Below are 21,355 nucleotides of genomic sequence, written 5' to 3'. Positions count from 1 at the left end.
GCCAACTCCTCTTGGTTGCGCTGGACCCCAGAGCTCCGGTGCACCCCCTCTCCCATAGCAGTGAACGCTCTCACAAGCCGTACCTAGTGCCAGGATGCAGCCTTCTGTCAGCATGGAGCAGAGATGGCATCACACGTAAAAAGCAAATGCTGCCACCTCCGCCTATCAAAAAACGATACCTCTTAGCAGCACCGATGACTCCAAGGTGTGCTGCTAGCACTGACGCCATTGCTCCCTCTTTCACCCTGCTCTGCCTTAGTGCTGGGTGGTCAAAATGAAAGACTTAAAGGGAAAACCAGGAAAAGTACAAAAAAACATAAAATGACTAAAACGTAAAATACACAAACACAAAAACACACTGATAACATGAAGGAAAATGAGGATTGGATTTGTCAGATAGGGGGAGGATTTAAAAGATTACGGGTGGATTAAAATGCATCATGCATGGAACAGAAAACAAAATGGCCACACCCATGCAAACCGTGTGGTGCCGTTCATGTGCAGTTTCCCTGGGAAGAATGTGTGACATGCTACTGACTGTCAAAAAAGGAGCACAAAAGGGCACATCCAGCAGCTCTGCTCCTCCGCGGAATATCTCAGAGTATTTCAGACGCTCCACAGAATTACATGTAGCTGAACATCATCAGAAGTCAAAATACATCTGTTAATAGTTTTTTTTTGTTGTTTGGCATCAACCACCCTTAATTGAACCTCCCTGAGTGAACAGTCTTGTTTCTGGTTACCCGGGAATGAAAAACAAATGTAACATGATTCCTCCTGCATCGTGGTACCTGCTGTGTTGGAGAGGTGACTTCAGTGGACATTGGAATTGAATATATATATGTGACCAAGAGCCCGTGAGCTCGAAACGCGTCGTTTGTTTATGCCCAAATAAACAACTTTCAAAGTACCTGATGGTGTGGCTTGTCATCCTTGTTTGGAACGAGAGGATTCTGTGGATATATATATATATATATATATATATATATATATATATATTGCAGTATTTCATCCAAGAAAACAATCCAGCAAGATGAATTGCGGACCCAAAGTTCTTTGCGCCAAATGCATTTATTTTAGAGCACCCTGCATCGCCGCTATATATATATATATATATATATATATATATATATATATGTATATATATATATATATATATATATATATATATTCACTGAAAAAAACATAGGTTTCACACTCGTTATAGTTAGGAATTAGCATTTTAAAAACCTTTGAAATTCACTGAAAAAACCATAGGTTTCACACCAGTAATAGTCAGCTGAACATTTTACTCATACAAAACCATTGAAATTCCCACGTTATAGTTAGTTGGACTCACTATAACTCGCGCGCCCGCAATCCACTGCTGATGATGTCACATATTACATCATTCATGACATGGTCAGTAACATCACTGATGACATCACTGATGACATCTCAAATGACATTTTTTACGCTGTTTTTCCCCGTGGTGCGCTCAGGGTGCGCGTACCGGAGCGCGCACCTGGGAGCGCATCCAGCGCTTACCCCACGAAAATTAAAAACAAAAAAGTTTTTTTGCCCTTCAGGGTCCATCTAGGCCCCCTCAGTAAACCTAGGGGGTCAGGGGGTGTCTACTCTGCCCCCTTTTAATTATATCCCCCTTTCTTTTTTCACCTCTTGTGTCTCAATTCTACCGAGACACAAGATGGCGGACTCTCCGGACTGTTTAGAATGTTGACAGACACCCGACAGCCAATCAGCTTTCCGCTCGCGCACTCCCGTAGAGCGCCGGGTGTGTTCCCCGGTACGCGAACCGGTGAGCGGACGGAGCGCGCCTATAGTTATATATGTATTTTTGAAGTTAATTTTTTAAAAAAACACACTGTAGCAATTTTCAGCAAATATAGCAAAGGCACATCTGCGTACCAGTCCCTACAATTTTGCCAAGTTTGGCGCAATTCCGTTCAGCGGTTCGGGCTGTAGACTTGTCAGACCGTCCTATGGAAATTAACATGGGGAAAACACCTTTTTTCTCAGCCCCACTTCACGGATCCCCCCGAAACTTTCAGGGAAGGAGCGCAGCGGAGCTGGCCAAAATTGTGGAAAATTACACACAAATTCCTCTACCGGCACCAGAGTTATTCCCAATAAAATGTTGCGGATTTCCTATGGTAGCCAATCCTAACTATAACTACCTACTGGCGACCGCCAGTAGGTAATATACATATATATATATATATATATATATTCACTGAAAAAAACATAGGTTATAGACCATATATCGTTAGGAATTAGCATTTAAAAAACCTTATTTTACTCACACAAAACCATTGAAATTCCATATATAGTTAGTTGCACTAACTATATATCGCGCACCCGCAATCCACTGCTGATGATGTCACATATTACATCATTCATGACATGGTCAGTGACATCACTGATGACATCACTGATGACATCTCAAATGACATCACTGATGACATCACTGATGACATCTCATTTGACATCAATGACCACATCACTGATGATATCATTCATGTGACAATACAATGCATCTCCTCACATTTTAATATAACCTCTGTTTCACCCAGTGTTAAATACAGAATATAATTTTTGAAACCATTGACACACCAATACTAGTTACTACATACGCACTCACTGATTCCTACGTCTACACACACCTTCACTCATTCACCCATACAATCATTCATACATACAATCACTCATCTTTACAACACTATCATATGCACTCATACACCTATACAGACACTCACAGTCTGCCACTCATCCATGGAGTTACTCACACACCTAGTCAGTCCTGTAAAGAATCAATGACACTTCCATTTTCTTGTCTATACAGTTAAACATAGAGCACCTTACATTTTCAAACATATACTAACACATACTTACCTTGTTATACAATCATTGATACAAGTACACATTGATCTGCACAGAGTCACACACCTCCCAGCCAGCCACACACACACTCAGTCTCCCATACAAATACTTGGACAATCAATCAGTAACCCATATAGTTAATCATATAGCTACTGATCAACACATGCAGCAGTTTACAGAACAACAGACATAATGATGCACAAATTAAGACACTTTAGTCACTAACCCATGCACTCAGTGAGACACATTTAATCACTCACTCATACATTCAGTCATGCACCTACTAAATCCTTTGTCCAGACACTTATACTTCCACTCATTCTTCAATATGTAAGACACATTTTAACTTTACAGAAACATACAGTCACTGGATGTTGTCATCAGTGATGTCATCAGTGATGTCATTTGAGATGTCATCAGTGATGTCATCAGTGATGTCACTGACCATGTCATGAATGATGTAATATGTGACATCATCAGCAGTGGATTGCGGGTGCGCGATATATAGTTAGTGCAACTAACTATATATGGAATTTCAATGGTTTTGTGTGAGTAAAATAAGGTTTTTTAAATGCTAATTCCTAACGATATATGGTCTATAACCTATGGTTTTTTCAGTGAATTTTCAAGGTTTTGTAAATGCTAATTCCTAACTATATATGGTCTATAACCTATGGTTTTTTCAGTGAATTTTCAAGGTTTTGTAAATGCTAATTCCTAACTATATATGGTCTATAACCTATGGTTTTTTCAGTGAATTTCAATGGTTTTTTAATAGCAAATATCATAAGCTGTCGAATGTCAAGTACGTGGTAAGTAAAAACATTTTCGTGTTTATGCACACTGATCTGCTTTGAATGCTGCCCCCCACCCCTCATTTCTATTAGGAGTACTCTCTCTTTGCAGATAGTGAAGGGTAGTTAACGCAGGCCTTTGCCCCCGTTGTAATCCGTCGTGCCTGCTTCTCTCTCCATTTGATTGATTGTTCTCTTTGGTTCATTCTCTATTTACAAACAAGCACAGAGTCGCAATACTCTGTTTAGTCTTTGCAGATAGCGAAAAATCGTGTAAAAAAACAAAAGGAATCGAGCAAAATCAGTAGGCCACTAATGGGATCTCTTTTTGACCTCGCTAAAATAGAAACATAAGGAACAACCTGTTGAAAATAGCAATGTGTATGTACATAAGCGGCGTTCATTTGTGTTCACAGTACCCCTTGTTGATTGTTTGAATCGAGCATTGAATTGTTCGAAGTTGGTTCTCTTAAGGATCTTCTCTGCCTGCAAACGAGGAAGAATAGGAATATTCTCTCTCCCTTTGCAGATAGTGAAGGGTAGGTAATGCAAGCCTTTAACACGTCGTACCTATTTCATTCCTCATTGATTGATTGATTGTCCGAACATTGACTGTTTGGGAATTAGTTCTTTTTGGAGGTATTCCCTGTTTGCAAATAAACGTAGGAAAATCTTTGCAAGTAGTGAAAGGGTACGTAATGCGGACCTTTCTCCCCCGTTGTAATCTGTCATGCCTATCTACTCCCCACTGATTGATGCACCTGTTTCACCCGGACCATTTACTAGAGATAGGTCATCTGGCCCGACCAGAGAGCACCCCTAGTGAAAAGGACATATGCAATAATAACGAAGTGATCACTGTATCCTGTTAACAGAAACTTTAGCATGAAACAACCTGGAAAGAAAAGAATAGGAAAACGAAAATCAGTAGGCCACTGATGAACTTTTTATTAAATAACAAACAAAGAAACGATAACAATACGTAATGATGAAACCTATTATAGTCCTAGAAACAAGAAACGTTAGAAGTAAGCCCGTAATAAGAAACCTGAAAACATCGCCCCTCACTGCCCCAAAACGTGTCTGTCCCACCGCCTGCCATGGCCAAATAACGGCAAACTGGGAAAGATAGAAGTCAGCAGACATCCGCCCCATTCTAGAAACTTCCAAAGGGCAACAGGTTTTCGGCTACGCCCAGCCGGAAGCAACACATATAAGGCGGGTCCTGCTGCCACGCCTCGGCCAGGAGATCATCACGTAGGGTGTAGCCGGAGGAGAGGCCGAGGCCAGCGGGACCCGGCCAGGGGGATTGACAACACTGGAGAGTTTCAGGGGGGGGAATGTCCGTGTCCTCGACCCTCCCCTCTCTCTCCCAGTCTGGCCGCGGTGGCCCTTGAGAGTTGCAGGTTGTCCCTCCACACTCTCTCCCGGTCCGGCCACCAACGGCCGGGGGCTGGGGCCGACGGGATCCGGCTGCAGCCGATGAGCCAAGGAACCCGTTCATGGGGCCAGAGCAAAGGGCGTCCGGCCGCCATCCACCGGAGGTCCGGCCCAAAGACGGACGGGACATTTCTTCTTTCTTGAATAATTGCTGCAACAACCCTGGGGGGGGGATGTCTTGCACATGCCTCCGACCCCCCCCCCTCTCGTCCTCATCGCCTGGTCCGGCCATAACAAATCTCAAGCGAGACGCCGTGGGGTGCACTGGGAGGGAGAGACGGTGCGAACAGGCCTCTCCCGCCTCCCCAGGTGGAGGCTTCCCAGCTGCACCCTCAGCGCTCCAGGCGCCCGGAAAAGGGTTCTTCCACTGTGGCGATGCTGCAACGTCTCGCCCGGCAGGGTGGAGCCCGTCCGCTCATTTGACCCCGCGATCGCCAGTAGCTACCGAACTCTCAAAATGGCGGTCGACCTGGCAAGAGCGGGCCCAGCATAAAGAAATGGCCCGGTCACTGGTTGACTCCACCACCGTAGTCCTCCACGACCTTGAAGATTCTAGAGGAGCTGCGGGAGTCCCCGACCCCCGCAGACACCCCCGATGGGGAATGACTGCCATGATCGCCCGTGGAGTGACGAAACTGTAGCCGCGGGACGTCGGCGCTCCCATGCTGGCGCCAGCCTCAGTTTGAATGACTAGAATCCTGCAGACCTCAGTTCCGGTGAAAGCACAGTGTGACCCGGTAGGAAAAATTGTTGCACCCCCTCCCCTTTTTGACTGATGGTTCAAACCACCGATCCTTTCCTTTGCCCTTTTAACGGAACTTTGGACTGCCTCCCCCCCCCCGCGGCGCCCCACGCCGTTATTTGCTGGGCGGCAACTTACTAGACATCACCTTCGTGACATCCAGATTTCAGCGCGTTCTGCTGCCTTGGAACTATTCGCACAACAGACCGCTACTGACAACCCACCCCCCGGGACGCCCCACGCCGGATACCCAAATCAGTGCGGCACCCAGGCAACATCTTCTGAATTTTCATAATTTGAAAGAACTAGTAACATGTCCTCATCAGGAATTTCCTCTTCAATCATCTCATCAGGAATTTCCTCATGAAAAGTCTACAATGATGATTCTTGTAACTCTATGGTCTCCAAACATTCGATAAATTCGCCATCAAGACATTGATCAAAAAAATCATTCAAGTCATCTCCTCCTTGTGAGAATATTTCATTATTGGTGCTGTCAATTTCAATAAATGTAGTGGATAATTCAAAAGAAATTGCCACGGTCTCTTCGTTGTTTAAATGTTTTTACTGTTTTTGTTTTGTTGTATATATTTATAAGTTATTAAAGTTTTATATTCCTACTACTTTGTTGGAGTGCTAAATATTTTTAATGTGACACATAATTGTAAAAACTTTGATGTACAAAGAGTCATCCCTGGAATCTTCCGCTTCAGGCTCGGTCCCCTCCCCAATCACAATACAGGATGGTTTTCAGATAGTATGAACACGTGTGGTGTGACGGATCTCATCGGGTGTGGGCCTTGATCTACTATAACTCCTTTGAAGAGGGGTGATTCTTTACAGCTGGGGCCATAAACTACATCTGCAGGGCTAGCTGATAGCCTAGGACCGGCCTGGACAATCGGACACAGAGGAAGAGGAGTGTCAGAGGGTGCGGTAGTGAATAGGGCCAAAGGGAGGTGTCGGGCGGGCACAGAGTGTGATTCTCAGGGAAGAGCAGCGCAGATGGGGGGAGGTTTATTGCCCATGCATAAGACAGAGAGCGGGGGTGAGCAGTGCCTGGGGAAGATGCTTGCGAGGGTGGGGAGCTATGCTACGAATCGACAGCGTGCAGAGAGTGGGTCTGGTCAAGGCATCTAAAATGGCTGCCGTGCACAACAAAAGTGTGGCATTTCAAAAAAGGCAAGATGGCGCAGACAATGTTTTTCAACACTTCCTCATTTCCTTCGAATCGAACGTTAACAGACGTTGGTGCATATTGCCAAAGTTAAGCGATATTTATCGCTAACGATGCTTAGCAACGAATTTTTTACCGCTAAGCATCGTCAGAAATTATCGAAGATAAACCTTGCTATTATCAAGGTTTATCGCAAATGCGATAAAAAACTGCCGCAATGCATGAATTTCGCTAAAAAGTCAGCGATATTCATGCATTACCGAGCTAATGCTCTTAGCCATGTTATCCACCTCCCATTGGATAACACGGCTAAGAACTGCTCAGGGCAGGTGTTAGTTTTTGGAGATATTCACGCTTAGCGCGAATATCTCCAAAAGTTGGTAATAGGAGATAGATATCTTGCATGTTGTAATGCAAGTTATTGTGGTATATGGAACTCATACCATAATCTCTCAGGAAAGCAGAAACTGATCCTTTTGGGACCTCCTGAGAAGGCCCAGGGGGTGAGGGGTACTCTACTTTGCCCCCTTTTCACGTTCCAAACTATTTTATTTTACTCTCTTCTGTAATAACACAAAATGGCAGCGATAAGATGCATCAGAGACAGACAGTGAGAGAAAGGAGGCCGGAGATGAAGAAGAGATGTCAAATACACATTGGAGATAATATAGTGGGAGAAGGGAAGTAAATATGAGTAAACTTACCATGTAACATAAAAATGTTGCACTCTATACTATAAGTCTCATTTTATACTACAATCACTTCGCTACAACCTCATAAATTAAAAATAAAAATGAATAATGTCTCAAACAATTTTTGTATTTCTAAATATAAATTTATTCTTCTGAATTTTTAAAATTTGAAAGAACTAGTAACATGTCCTCATCAGGAATTTCCTCTTCAATCATCTCATCTGGAATCTCCTCATGAAAAGTCTGCAATGATGATTCTTGTAACTCTATGGTCTCCAAACATTCGATAAATTCGCCATCAAGAGATTGATCAAAAAAATCATTCAAGTCATCTCCTCCATGTGAGAATATTTCATTATTGGTGCTGTCAATTTCAATAAATGTAGTGGATAATTCAAAAGAAATTGCCACGGTCTCTTCATTGTGAGCCATTTTATTTTGAAATTGCTTGCTGTAAATTGCAGAAAAAAATAATCACTTTCATTTATCGTTTTTAGTAATACATAATATAAAACTAACTTTATCAAGTATTTAGTATAACAGAAGGACTGTAAATAAATAACAGAAAACATTTTTCAAATTATCTTAAAGTGTACAACATAGTTCCCCTTACAAATTAACAACTGACCTTTTTAAAAGTAGGAGAAGTGTTAGTACTGTGTAAACCAAACACCAGAAATTGAGCACCAAAAATTCCTCACAAATGTACCTCAGACAGTAGTATCACAAAATGGCTGTGGTTTCCTCTCATTTTAGATATATACATAACCAATTAACTTTCATCACACACAAATACAAAACCAAAGTAACATTTTAATTGGTTCTAAATTTCAACACTTTCAAATGTGTTTTCCCCATGCAATTTTCCATAGGACATTTAGATACGTCTACAGCCTGAATGGCTGAACGGAATTACACCAAACTTGGCAAAATGGTACATCAAACCTAAGAGGTCAGGGAGGATCTACTATGCCCCCTTATGGTCATTTGCCCCTTCGCTTTGGCCTCCTCTTGTCTCTCGATCCTACCGAGAGACAAGATGGCGGCCGCTACGGACTGTTTGGAATGTTTACAGACGCCGGAGAACCAATCACCTTCGCAAAGCTCCGTAACGCGAAAAGTACGCGAAGCGGAGCGCTGTTACAGATATATATCTTTTTTTGAACGTTAATTTCTCAAAATCCACTGGAGCACATATATTGAAACCTAGCAAAGGCACATCGGGCTACCAGTCCCTAATATTTTGCCAAGTTTCGTGCAAATCCATTCAGCCGTTCGATTATTATTATTATTTATTTTTTTTGCCCCGCGGGGCCCTTTTAAAACCTCCACATCAAACCTAGGGGGTCAGCGAGGATCTACTATGCCCCCTTATGGTCATTTGCCCCTTCGCTTTGGCCTCCTCTTGTCTCTCGATCCTACCGAGAGACAAGATGGCGGCCGCTACGGACTGTTTGGAATGTTTACAGACGCCGGAGAACCAATCAGCTTCGCTTCACAAAGCTCCGTACCGCGAAAAGTACGCGAACTGGAACGCTGCCCGGTCCGCTGTTACAGATATATATCTTTTTTTGAACGTTAATTTCTCAAAATCCACTGGAGCACATATATTGAGACCTAGCAAAGGCACATCGGGCTACCAGTCCCTACAATTTTGCCAAGTTTCGTGCAAATCCATTCAGCCGTTCGGGCTAAAAGTGAGGCCAACCGCCCTATGGAAAACTCAATGTTAAAAACACGTTTTGGGACCCCCCTTTTTTCTCGGCCCCCCCTTGACGAACCTCCCCAAATTTCCAGGGGCTGCTCAGAAACAAAATGTTCCATTTTCCTGAAAATTTCAGCCAATTCCGTCCACAAACGCCAAAGTTATTAGACATAGAATTTTCAAAAATCCCATAGAGAAAAAATCCTAACTATATATACCTACTGGCGACCGCCAGTAGGTAATATATATATATATATATATATATATATATCAGTCATGTCAAATGAGATGTCATCAGTGATGTCATTTGAGATGTCATCAGTGATGTCATCAGTGATGTCACTGACCATGTCATGAATGATGTAATATGTGACATCATCAGCAGTGGATTGCGGGACCACCAAGTGCAAAACATTTTTTTTTTAAATCGCGGGGTACGCGCACGGTACGCGTACCCTATGCGTAAGGTGCGCGTACTCCGCGATTTTTTTTCTTTTTTTTGCCCTTGCGGGTCCTTTTGGGTGCCAAAAGAGGCAACAGATCTGCAGAAAGAGTTTAAGAGAAGTACATAAAAAGAATGAAATGTGCAGAAAAAAGCAACAGAAATGCAGAAAGAGGCCAGAGAAGCAGAGGGAAGCAAGAGTGGCTTGCACTCCATTAGTACCAATTTAACACCCACATTTACCAATAAGTAACAGGTGACCATTCTAGCTTTGCAAAGGGCCTTCCACCATGCTGTAACACTTGCTGCAGCATTTGGGGTAAGGGTTGAGCCCTTTGAGCTGGAAACAAGGCTTGTTTTGTTCAAATCTGCAGATTAGGGTGCAGATGATGAATTATGTGGCTAATGCAGAAAATGTATAATTGTGCAAAATTCGGTGCAGCCAAACAGTCACATAATTCCAGTGGCCCTGCTCATTCCTCTGACAAGGTCCACAAGTGCTCCTCAGTGATTCCATCTTTTTTTTGTCTCACTGAGTTCATAGTTAAGCTTCAATGGAAACGAGGAAGACTAAACAAGAGGTTACCACTCCACAACACAGACCTCCATACCACATCATTACTCTCCATAACACATAATCCTACTCTACACAATTCTTATACACTAAATACCAAATACTTTCTATCTACATATTTCACTGCTCAGCATACCACATAATTCCACAACACACAACGTAAATCCACTCCACTCCAAAAAACATTAGTTAAAAACTTTTGCATTTACAATGCCAATAACTCTAATTCTCGCAAATGTGAAACCTATTACATTGCAAACACTTCTTTAACGAGTAGTCTCATTTGCAGAGTGGTGGAGAAAGGGTGCTGGGCCACCGACCAGCTCTCAGGAATTCCACTGCGTAAGACTTACAGGAGGTACTAGAAGGGCTTATTGGCCCCCAAAGTCCCCCAGGAGTAAATTGAACTTCATCACCCATCCTGTAGTCTGCCAAGAGGTGCGTTTGCAGAGTGGCGGAGAATGGGCGGTATGGCCTCCGAAGACATTATAGCAATCCTACTGTGTGGGATTTACTGGAGGTAGCAAGAGGGGTAGTTGGCCCTCAAGAACATCTTGGGGGCCAACCACCCCTCCTATTACCTACAGTAAGTCCCACACAGCAGGATTGCTAAATTCTCAGAGCAGGCCACGCCCCCTTTGCCCACCACTTTACAAACGTGCTCCCTGGTGTGCTCTCGGATGGGGATTGAAGTCCCCTTTGCGACTGGGGTCCTTTAGGGGCTAATGAGCCTACCTCCTACAACTAGTACACCCCACACAGTGGGATAACTGAGAGTTAGACAAAGGCCATTCCCCTTTTATCCACCATTCAGCAAATTTGCCCCCTGGTGCGTTGTAAGATGGGGCATTAAGTCGCCTTGAAAACGGAGGTTCCCTGGGGGCCAACTAGCCCAACAGGGAGCTCCAGTAAGCGTCACACAGCTGGATTGCAGAGAGGTGGTCCGAGGCCATGCCCCCTTCGTACACCACTATGCAAACGCTCCTCTTGGCGCACTGCTGCTCGGGGGACAAAGTCCACTTGTGTCCTGTGGTCCTCATGACACAAGTGGACTGTGGTGTGAAAAGGGGAGTGGCCTCGGCCAAATCAGTGTTTTCTATGGCAGGGCAGGAGGTGTGCTCCCGCCCTGCCATAGCAACAGGCACCCCAGGACATTTCAGGAGCTGGCTCCTGGGGGGATGGTCCATAGGGCAATCAAGGGCTCCAGGAGGGGGGCCACGCTGTTCCCCTCCTTCCATTTACATAGCACTGGGGAGGTGGTATTCCCTGGGCCAGGGGTCCGTAACGGTGGTCCCTAGGGCAGTGTTGGGGGGCTTGAGTCCCCCCACACTAATTATTTACAAAGCCCCAGGGAGGTGGTGGACTCCAGGGCTTGGGGGGCCCGCAGGGCCCACCACTCTAATTTTAAGAAAGCCCCAGGGAGGTGGCAGTCCCTGGGTCTTGGGGTGCACGCGAGGCCCCCAACCCTTATTTCATTATGCCCCAGGGAAGTTGCGGTCCCCTGGGCTGCGGGTGCCACATGTCCCACATACATCATAAATGAAGCCCACAGGAAGTGGTGGTCCCCAGTGCTGCGGGGGCACCCACGGGCCCCCGCAACATAAATTGGCATGCCCCCGGACCAGGCCCACCCGGGGGTTTAAATTCAATGAATCGCAGGAGCCCGCACTTTGTTTTTTTATTTTAATTTGTCCTCGCACCGAACGGTAATTTGGCCGATTTGAAAAAAAAGTTTGTTTTGGCCCTGGGTGTCATTGTGGGACCCCATAACCAGGCCTAGTTTGTACCATGTCCCCTTTTCTTGTTTTTCACCTTTTTTCACTCTTTTCTTGTGATTTGGTTACTGAGTCACAAGATGGCAGCAGTTCGGGCTGTAGCTTTGTCTAAATTTCCTATGAAAATGAACATGGAGAAAACGTGCTTTGAGGCCCCCATTTTTTCTCAGGCCTTGCTTGACAAATCGTCCCAAAACTTTCAAGACTGGAGCTGACCGGAGTGCCCCGTTAGTTTTGAAAATTATGCAAAGATTTGTCCAACGGCGCAAACATTATTGGCAAATCAAAAAACGCTTTTCCTATGGAAACTAGGTCCTAACTATAACTACCTACTGGTGACCGCCAGTACGTTGTATAATGGGGGGTCCAAAAATGTGAGTTTCCCATGCAATTTCCCATAGAGATTTTTGAAAATGACTACAGCCTGAACTGTTGGACAAATTGATGCCAACATTGGCAGAGAGGGGGCTGTTGGTCCAGAAAGAGCCCTTTAAAGGTCTCGCCTATGCAGCACGTATGTGTTGGTAGGAGACCTTTGGCCATTGTTCAGCTCTTTTTCGAGGCACACACTCGTGCTTGTGGCAGTATCCACCTTGTGGGAGCGAGCAGGTATGCGCCACAAGCACGAGTTTGTGCTTCGAAAAAGGGCAGACTGCTCTCCCCAGTACAAGCGCGCGCACCACTCGTGGTCTCACCTCCTGCTCCCCCTCTCTCTCACAATGAACTTTCACGGCGGCGCGGGGCCACACTTGTATTTCAGTGCTTGTTCTTGCTTTCTGTCTCCCCTTCTCGCTTTTACTTTCCAGCACCCTACTTCTTTCTTTCTTTCTTTCTTACTCGTTGCCTTTTCTTTCTTATACTCTGTAATGCTCTCTTTCCCCTCCAGCCAATGCCTTACTACAATTGTGAAAGCTTTCCAGGAAACAGTAGCCAGATGGATCGTTGTCGGTGCTAATGTGACCCTATGATTTATTTCTGAGGTTTCTTGGAACAGTTTAGTTTCAACAGTATATTTAAAGCCTTGCCGCTTTTGTCTGTTTGCTTAGATGATTTATATATGACTACTGTGCCACCAGACCACTTTAAAAAAAGCCCTGCAGCACTGAAAATATATATAAATTAAGCCTGGGCGTAGTTCGTGAAGTAGCTCTATGCTTAGTGCGCTGTTCATGATGATTGCACAGTACCGGATGCTTGTCCGCACTGTGCAATCATTGACAACAGCATCTTGCACAGTGCGAGCTGTCTTTTACTGTAGAGCGGCAGATTTCTCAACGCGGACTGGTGGTTTCTCATCGTGAGCGGTCGCGAGCATACGCGACCACTCGCTATGGGAAACCTGACTCCCCCGCGTTGTGAATCTCGCCGGGAGGTTTATTTTCCACGCTCGCGATCGGCAACTTGATGTTGCTGATCGCGAACGAGGAAAAAGTCTCGCCGGGATGTCATTTTGCTTGATTGCAGTCGCCAACTTGACGTTGAGGAACATGAGCAAGCAAAAAATTACCGCTGCACTACGCTATGTGTGTTTGCACTGTGCTACGTGCAGTTTGCGTAGTACGAAGTAGCGAAAACTTCGCAAACTACGCGAGCATGGTGTAGTGCTTTGCCCAGGGTTAATATAAATACGAAAATGTTTAGTGAAATTCAGAAGGTATAGACAGTCACAATGAACACAGCAGACAGTGTGCCTCGTTGGGTGCATGAGAAGGTTACGCTTTCTGGGATAAGATCCTCTTTCAGAGATTCTTATCAGGTGAAAGCAGAGAAACATCACAAGGCCCTTCCGCTTCTGGTTGGCACTCATATTCCAGAGCTAACGGCTGCATTGCATGGGCCCCGACACTACTCAGACCTATGCTGAACTCACGCTGTGCTCTTGGACTGATGCTTGTAAGACAGCTCGGTAATTAGAACGCTCGCCACTGACATCAGCGGTCAACCGAATGGCATGATTTGGAATCCCGGTGAGTCCAACTCAGCCTGCATCCTTCTCTGAGAGACAAACGGAGTGCCTTAACACTGGATAATAATAAGAAGTTTGGTTTATGATTTGAAATATTTGTTTTAAGGGTTGAGCCAACTGCCATAATAGGACAAATATTTACTTATGGTTAGGTATGTAGATGTTAGTACAGCACATTGCGAATGAAGGCCACTTCTGAGCGTGGGGTTGAGTCCCACATGCTCTTAGGTGACCCCAAAGTTCAAAATCCTCATTGTTCATGAGCTCGTCATGAACAATGGGAATTTAGGTCATGCAGCGCAGAGGAGGAATTGCCTTAGCACTAATGTGATTAAGCCATTGACCAGTTCCTCAATCTTATGATAATACCCTTCACATCAGTCTCATCCCTGACTCTCTCACCAGCCCTCCCCATTATATATCCCTCTTCTTTTGACCACTCATACCCTACTAATGATTCCACATACTTTTAGCATCCACAACCCACCTTCCGAAGTGAAAACCTCCTTGGTTTACTCTTGATTACATAAATCGAATTTGTGACTAAATGGTGTAACATTTGGATCACTGACTAAATATCGACAACAACAATATAGAATGAACAGAATATCAACACTAAAATGTCGAAGGTCAGACTATCAACTCCCTATCTACAAAGGTAAGTCCAAAAATATTGAAGACAAAATATCGTTGTTTAAAATGTAAGTTGTAAAAAATATCAATTTTTTAAAATATATTAAACATAATATTAACTTAATTAAATAATCAATATAATTCAATAAAACATACTTAAAATGAATTTTAAAAAAACTAAAATTAATAAATAATGTATGTAATCTCTAAAAATTAATTTACATCAGCGTTGGATAGCGGTAGGGTAAAATTTACAATTCCCACTCCAGTGAGTGCAACAGTAGGGAAAGTTTTGGATAGCGGGAGAGTAAAAATTACTAATCCCACTCCAGAGAGTGCAACAGTAGGGAAAGCGTTGGATAGCGTAGGGGTAAAAATTACTATTCCCACTTCAGAGAGTGCAACAGTAGGGAAAGCGTTGGATAGCGTAGGGGTAAATATTACTATTCCCACTCCAGTGAGTGTAACAGTAGGGAAAGCGTTGGATAGCGTAGGGGTAAATATTACTATTCCCACTCCAGTGAGTGAAACAGTAGGGAAAGCGTTGGATAGCGTAGGGGTAAAAATTACTATTCCCACTTCAGAGAGTGCAACAGTAGGGAAAGTGCTGGATAGAGTAGGGGTAGAAATTACTATTCCCACTCCTGTGAGTGCAACAGTAGGGAAAGCATTGGATAGCGTAGGGGTAAAACTTACCATTCCCACTCCAGAGAGTGCAACAGTAGGGAAATTGTTGGATAGCGTAGGCGTAAACATTACTATTCCCACTCCAGTGAGTGCAACAGTAGGGAAAGAAATGATTTAATTTTTAAATAAAAATAAATTAATTAGCAATACCAATAAAAAATGTTATTAAAAGTAATTACCAATTACATAATATTTAATAATTAATTATTTATAAATACCAGTACATAATATTTATTAAAAATTAATTACCTATTAAGAATTAATTAACAACCAATTAATTTTCAATACCAAAAATGTAATAAGTAATAACAAAATTACCAATTAATTAACAAAAAATTAACTATCAACACACAAAAATAATTTCAATACCTACTTAATTAGAATTAAATTACTTCGGACCCTATTCCCCTATAAACCCACAACCTGCTCCGAATAATAAAAATAGAATTAACATAATTATCAATTAATCAATTAATAAATATTAATGACCAATTAATAAAACTGAATTACCAATTAATAATTAATTAACAATACATTAATTATCAATACCATTAAATAAAAATAAATATTTACTTAATTACAATTAAATTACTTCCCACCCTATTCCCCTATAAACCCACAACCCGCTACATAACTAAAAGGCTAAATTAATTTAAAATTATTAATAATTCCTAAAAACGAATATCTAATTTACTATAATTAAATTAATTCCCACCCTATTCCCCTTTAAACCCATAACCCGCTACAGAATTAAACTACGCAAAAATTAAATAACATAAAACTCATTCCTTAAAAAAAATAAACATACATTACAAAAATAATATACACTTTTAACACATACTAACATACAAACACTTAAAAAATGTATATTATTAAAAATTAAATATATTTTAATGTCTATATTATGTACTTCGTTATTTTGACAGTCGAAATTACTTACCTGCATTTTGATATTATTAACCAATATATTAAGTCCATTCGATATTATGTCCATTCTATATTTTGAATTCGATATCCTGTCTATTCTATATTGTTTACGATATTGTTCCTAGTTACCGCAACATTTTGACAGTACTTCTTTTTATTGTTGCAACAGTGCTATGAGTCTGCTTTGAATTCCCACTAGCCTATCCTCACCTTTACTTTCTCCCCCTTGCTCAGGACTTTGGATCACACTGGCTATTCATGCCCTCCAGGCATTAATACATTTGAAATGGATAGCGGAAATCTTACACCATGAGATACCTTTCATTAAGCTGACCTTTGCTTCCCCCTCAGTGAAACCTTGATTTACCTTAATCTCCTCCCCCAAATCACACCACAAGAAAAAACAAGCATTGGCATAACCAATAGGTCTCGCCTTTGGGACTGTATAAGTGTTTAGCCATGCAACAGTTGATATGGTTGCTCCAAGGATATTATGCTGCACAACTAAATACTTATAAGGTCCCAAAGGTGAGACGTATTGGCTATGTCAATGCGTGTTTTGAGTTGATGAAAAACTTTTCAGTAGTTGCGGAGCTATAAAAGAAACAAGAAATATAAATATCTAGGGATGTGGACCCTCCACGGATCTCCCAGGGTGGATCGGCGAAGTCACACGCTACAATGACTGGCTGACCTCATCAACTTGACTGGAAGGATGTGATCACCATTTTAAGGATCAGGAAACCATCCCCGGGACCCACAAGGTTTTACAAAGCAATTAAATGAGTCAGGGTTGAGGTACCCTGATCCCATGGGTGCATTAGAGAGTGTGAGAGGAACCTATGTTGGGTGTGAAATTGAGTTACAATTATTTGTTTTTACTTCAGGAATCTGCCGATCCCTTCGAGGCTTAGAATAGCCCTCCGAGTAAACTTGCGATGGATTTGTGAATCTTAACATACTTTCTGACCCACTCAGACACCGATATGTGTTCTCTCACACCCATATACTGACCCAGCCAGGCAGTCATGCACTCACTCACAGACCTACACAGGCATTTACTCACCCACTCACAGACCCATGCTGTCTCTCTCAGTCCAACTCACAGACCCACATAGGTGCTCACACACCCACTGACAGGCCCACACAGACACTCACAACCTACTAACAGACCTACTCAGACACTTTAACACCCGCTCTCAGCCCCCTCTCAGGTACTCACAGACCCACTCAGATAGTTTCACATCCTCTCACAGACCCGTTCAGACACTGAGGCATCCAGTCACAGGCCCACTCAGACACTTACACACCCACTCACAGAACTATTTAGACACTGACTCACACACCCACACAGATACTCACAAGCCCACTGCCATACCCATTCAGAGACTCTGGCACCCACTCACAGAGCCATTGAGACACCCCTGCACCCACTCACAAACCCACTCAGACACCCTCACACCCACTCATAGATCCACTCAGACACTCACACACCGACTGTAAGACCCACTCAGATATTTTCACACCTACTCACAGCCCCACACAAACACTCACAGACCGATTCTCACAGTCACACAATGACTCACAGATCCATGTACTCACTCACACACTCCCACAGTCTGACATTGACACTCACACACCCACTAACAGACACATAGTGCCACTCACACACCCACCCACAGACCTACAGTACCACTCACTACCCACTTACAAACCCATACAACCACTCACACAGCAACTCATATATCCATGTTACCACTAACACAACCATTGACACACCCAGTTACACACTCACACAACCGCTCACCAACCTATCTAGTCTGGCAAACCTACTCACATACCCTCACAGCCAGCCAAACACCTAGGGCCGGATGTAGGTCGGTCGGTAACGGCCGAAAATCGGTATTTTCGGCCGTTACCGACCGAGATTCACAAAATGGTATGTAGGTCCAGGTATTTTACAGATTCGGAAAATTTACCGAATCTGTAAAATACCGAATCGGTATTTTTTACCGATTCGGTAACAATGAGATGTAGGTGGGACTCTTCTGAGTCCCACAAGCCTTACAGAATCGGTATTTTACCATGAAATCCAACTTCATGGTAAAAAAACGATTCCGGTGTGCATGCACATGTGTGCATGCACACCTGTGCCATATGACAGGAAGGGCAGGTATGCCTGCCACATGGCCCCCGAATCTTTTTTGGGGGTGCTAGAGGGTGTCAAAGTGACACCCCCTGCACCCTTGTCAAAATCGGTATTTACCGATTCTGTAAATACCGACCGGTAATGCCCCATTCATTCCTATGGGCTTCAAAGCCCATAGGAATGAATGGGACATTACCGGTCGGTATTTACAGAATCGGTAAATACCGATTTTTACCGATTCGGTAGCAGGAACATCTGGATGTTCCTACATCTCAACCCCTTAGATTTACCGATTTTTAATTACCGAATCGGTATGATTCGGTAATTTAAAATCGGTAAATCTATTTTACCTACATCGGGGCCCTACTTCCTTACCCTGTTACCCTGTTACACACTCACAAACTGACTCAGTGACCTATAGTATGACTCACACGACCAGTTAGAGATCCATACACCCTCTTAAACGCCCACTCCCACAACATCAAAACCACTGACTCATGGACCTATGGAGGCACTCCAACACTCACTTACCTACCCATGTAGTCAGTTATATGCCTACTGTATTCAATGTGTTATTGTTTTACATAAGTAGGTTTGGTTAAGGAAACCTGGTTTTTGTTATGTGTTGAATGTGTTCTGGTTTGGGATCTGTGTTGCTCAAAACGCTTAATTATGACCCATAATACACACTATGACCATTTTGGAGGGTAGTAGGAGTAGCACAGAATGGAAGGATGCAGTAGAATGAGGCTGTTTTGAGGATGAGTTAGTAGGATATATAAGAACATATTTGATTGAATGGCAAAGATGTGCATGGAACTAAAATTAGGTGGTAATTTGGAGAAAAAAGTAACTAGATCTGTGATTGGTTTTGAAAAAAATATTTAAATATGTTGTTAGGGATATGCTTGAAATTGCAACCAGTCAAACACACCTGCTATAGTTTAATTTGAAGCTAGTATGCTGCTTACAGAAAGTAATGTGCTCTTTTGACCTATTGGTAGGTAGAGAGTGCTGGTAATATGGTCACAAAGCTAAAAGAATATGGGGAGGGGTAGAAAAATGAGTGCACTTTGAAACTCAAAAAGGGGAGGGGTGAAAGCATTGGTAATTATGGAGTATTTGGCTTTAAATTGAGTAGTTTTTAAAAAGAAAAATTAAATACAAAAGCGTAAATAGTAGATTGCGAAAAGCTTTTATGGGCTTCCGCATGGATCCGGAGGTCCACCCTGAATTACACGAGGGACCGCATTGAGCGGTGCGGTGGATCAGCGGATTTGTGGAAAAAATATCTAATTAGGCTTCTTCCCAGGAAGCATGGAAAAGGTTAAACAATACTGACCATTTAGGAATGATATAAGTAAAAAAGGAAGCATGTGATTTGTTAACTGAGGAGTATATGTAAGAGCACATGTGAAAGGTAGCCATTTTAGCTGCTTTTGACTTGAGAGTGGAGGATCTTTGTCATATCAATGACTACAGATTTCAAAAGAAAACAAATGTTAACAGAAATAACGTTTGAGACCCCCAAAAAACTTGTATAGGTATGTTAATTAGTTTGTACTATAAATAAAAAGGCTTTTCAGATCAAATATTGTGGTATAAGTAAGAAGAAAGAAAATGTGTAGCTTCTAGACACTATACTTGAAAGCAAAACAGAAGTTACCTTAGATGAGAGCATTAACTAAAAAATAGGGGAAGTAGGGAAGGACAAAGAGGAATTTATATGCTGAAAATATAGTAATATAATTAAGCCAGTATGAATTAATGTGTTTGCAACCAGATGTGGGTGTTTGCCTACAGTAAGTAATTTAATAGAAAGTAATGTTCACCCTCATACACAGCCAGGCAGGCACTTACACACCCAGTTACAATCTCATGAAAGCAATAATGTACCCACCACTTATAAAGCTAGACAGTGACTGCCACACTCAGTCATACATCCATAAACTCATTCACACACTCATTTACTCACCTATACTTTCACTCATCTAATTATTGACATACTCATACAGGTACTGGCACACCCACTCACACACCTGTACATGCATACATGTGCCCAGCTCTCAATCAGTTATACATGCACTTACACACCCATACAACAAGTCATCTACTAATACACCTACTCGCATAGCTATTTACACAACCATAGAGCTACTCACACACCCAGTGAGAGAGCAACAGAGGCACTTACACATACATTCAGATACCTACACAGCACTTATATATCGAGCAGTAACCAAGATAGTTGCACACACAATTGCATACCCTAAAATTCACTAATACAGCTAGTAAGCAATCCATACAGCCACTTACATACACATTTACAGATCCATACTGTTACTAAGAGAGACAGTCATATAGCAACATAGTTACATACACATCCAGTGACACAGCCACAGAGGGTCTAATGGAGTAATTAGGATATGTACTCAAGTACTGATACCCCTGGTCACCCATTCAAACAAGTAACTCTTTAAACATGTCTGAGGTGTGCTACTGTTGAACTTATGTGTGCAGTATACAGGTCATATTGACTTAGCATTGAAAACCCTTTGCCAAGCCATAAACTTCCCTTCTAGTACATCTAAGTCACCATAAGGTAGACAGAATATGGAATTAGATTTATACTCAATGAGATCTGAGCAAGTTAGTTATATGCACATTAGTATGTGTATGCTATTATTAAGCTGAATGCATACTACATAACCAATAAAATGTATATAAATGTGATTTGTGAGGCAAGCTAGGCAGGCCTGTGGTGTGAACCTC

Source organism: Lissotriton helveticus, chromosome 10, assembly GCF_964261635.1.
Source record: "Lissotriton helveticus chromosome 10, aLisHel1.1, whole genome shotgun sequence".
NCBI classification, from domain to species: domain Eukaryota; kingdom Metazoa; phylum Chordata; class Amphibia; order Caudata; family Salamandridae; genus Lissotriton; species Lissotriton helveticus.
Note: the sequence above shows the minus strand (reverse complement) of the source record.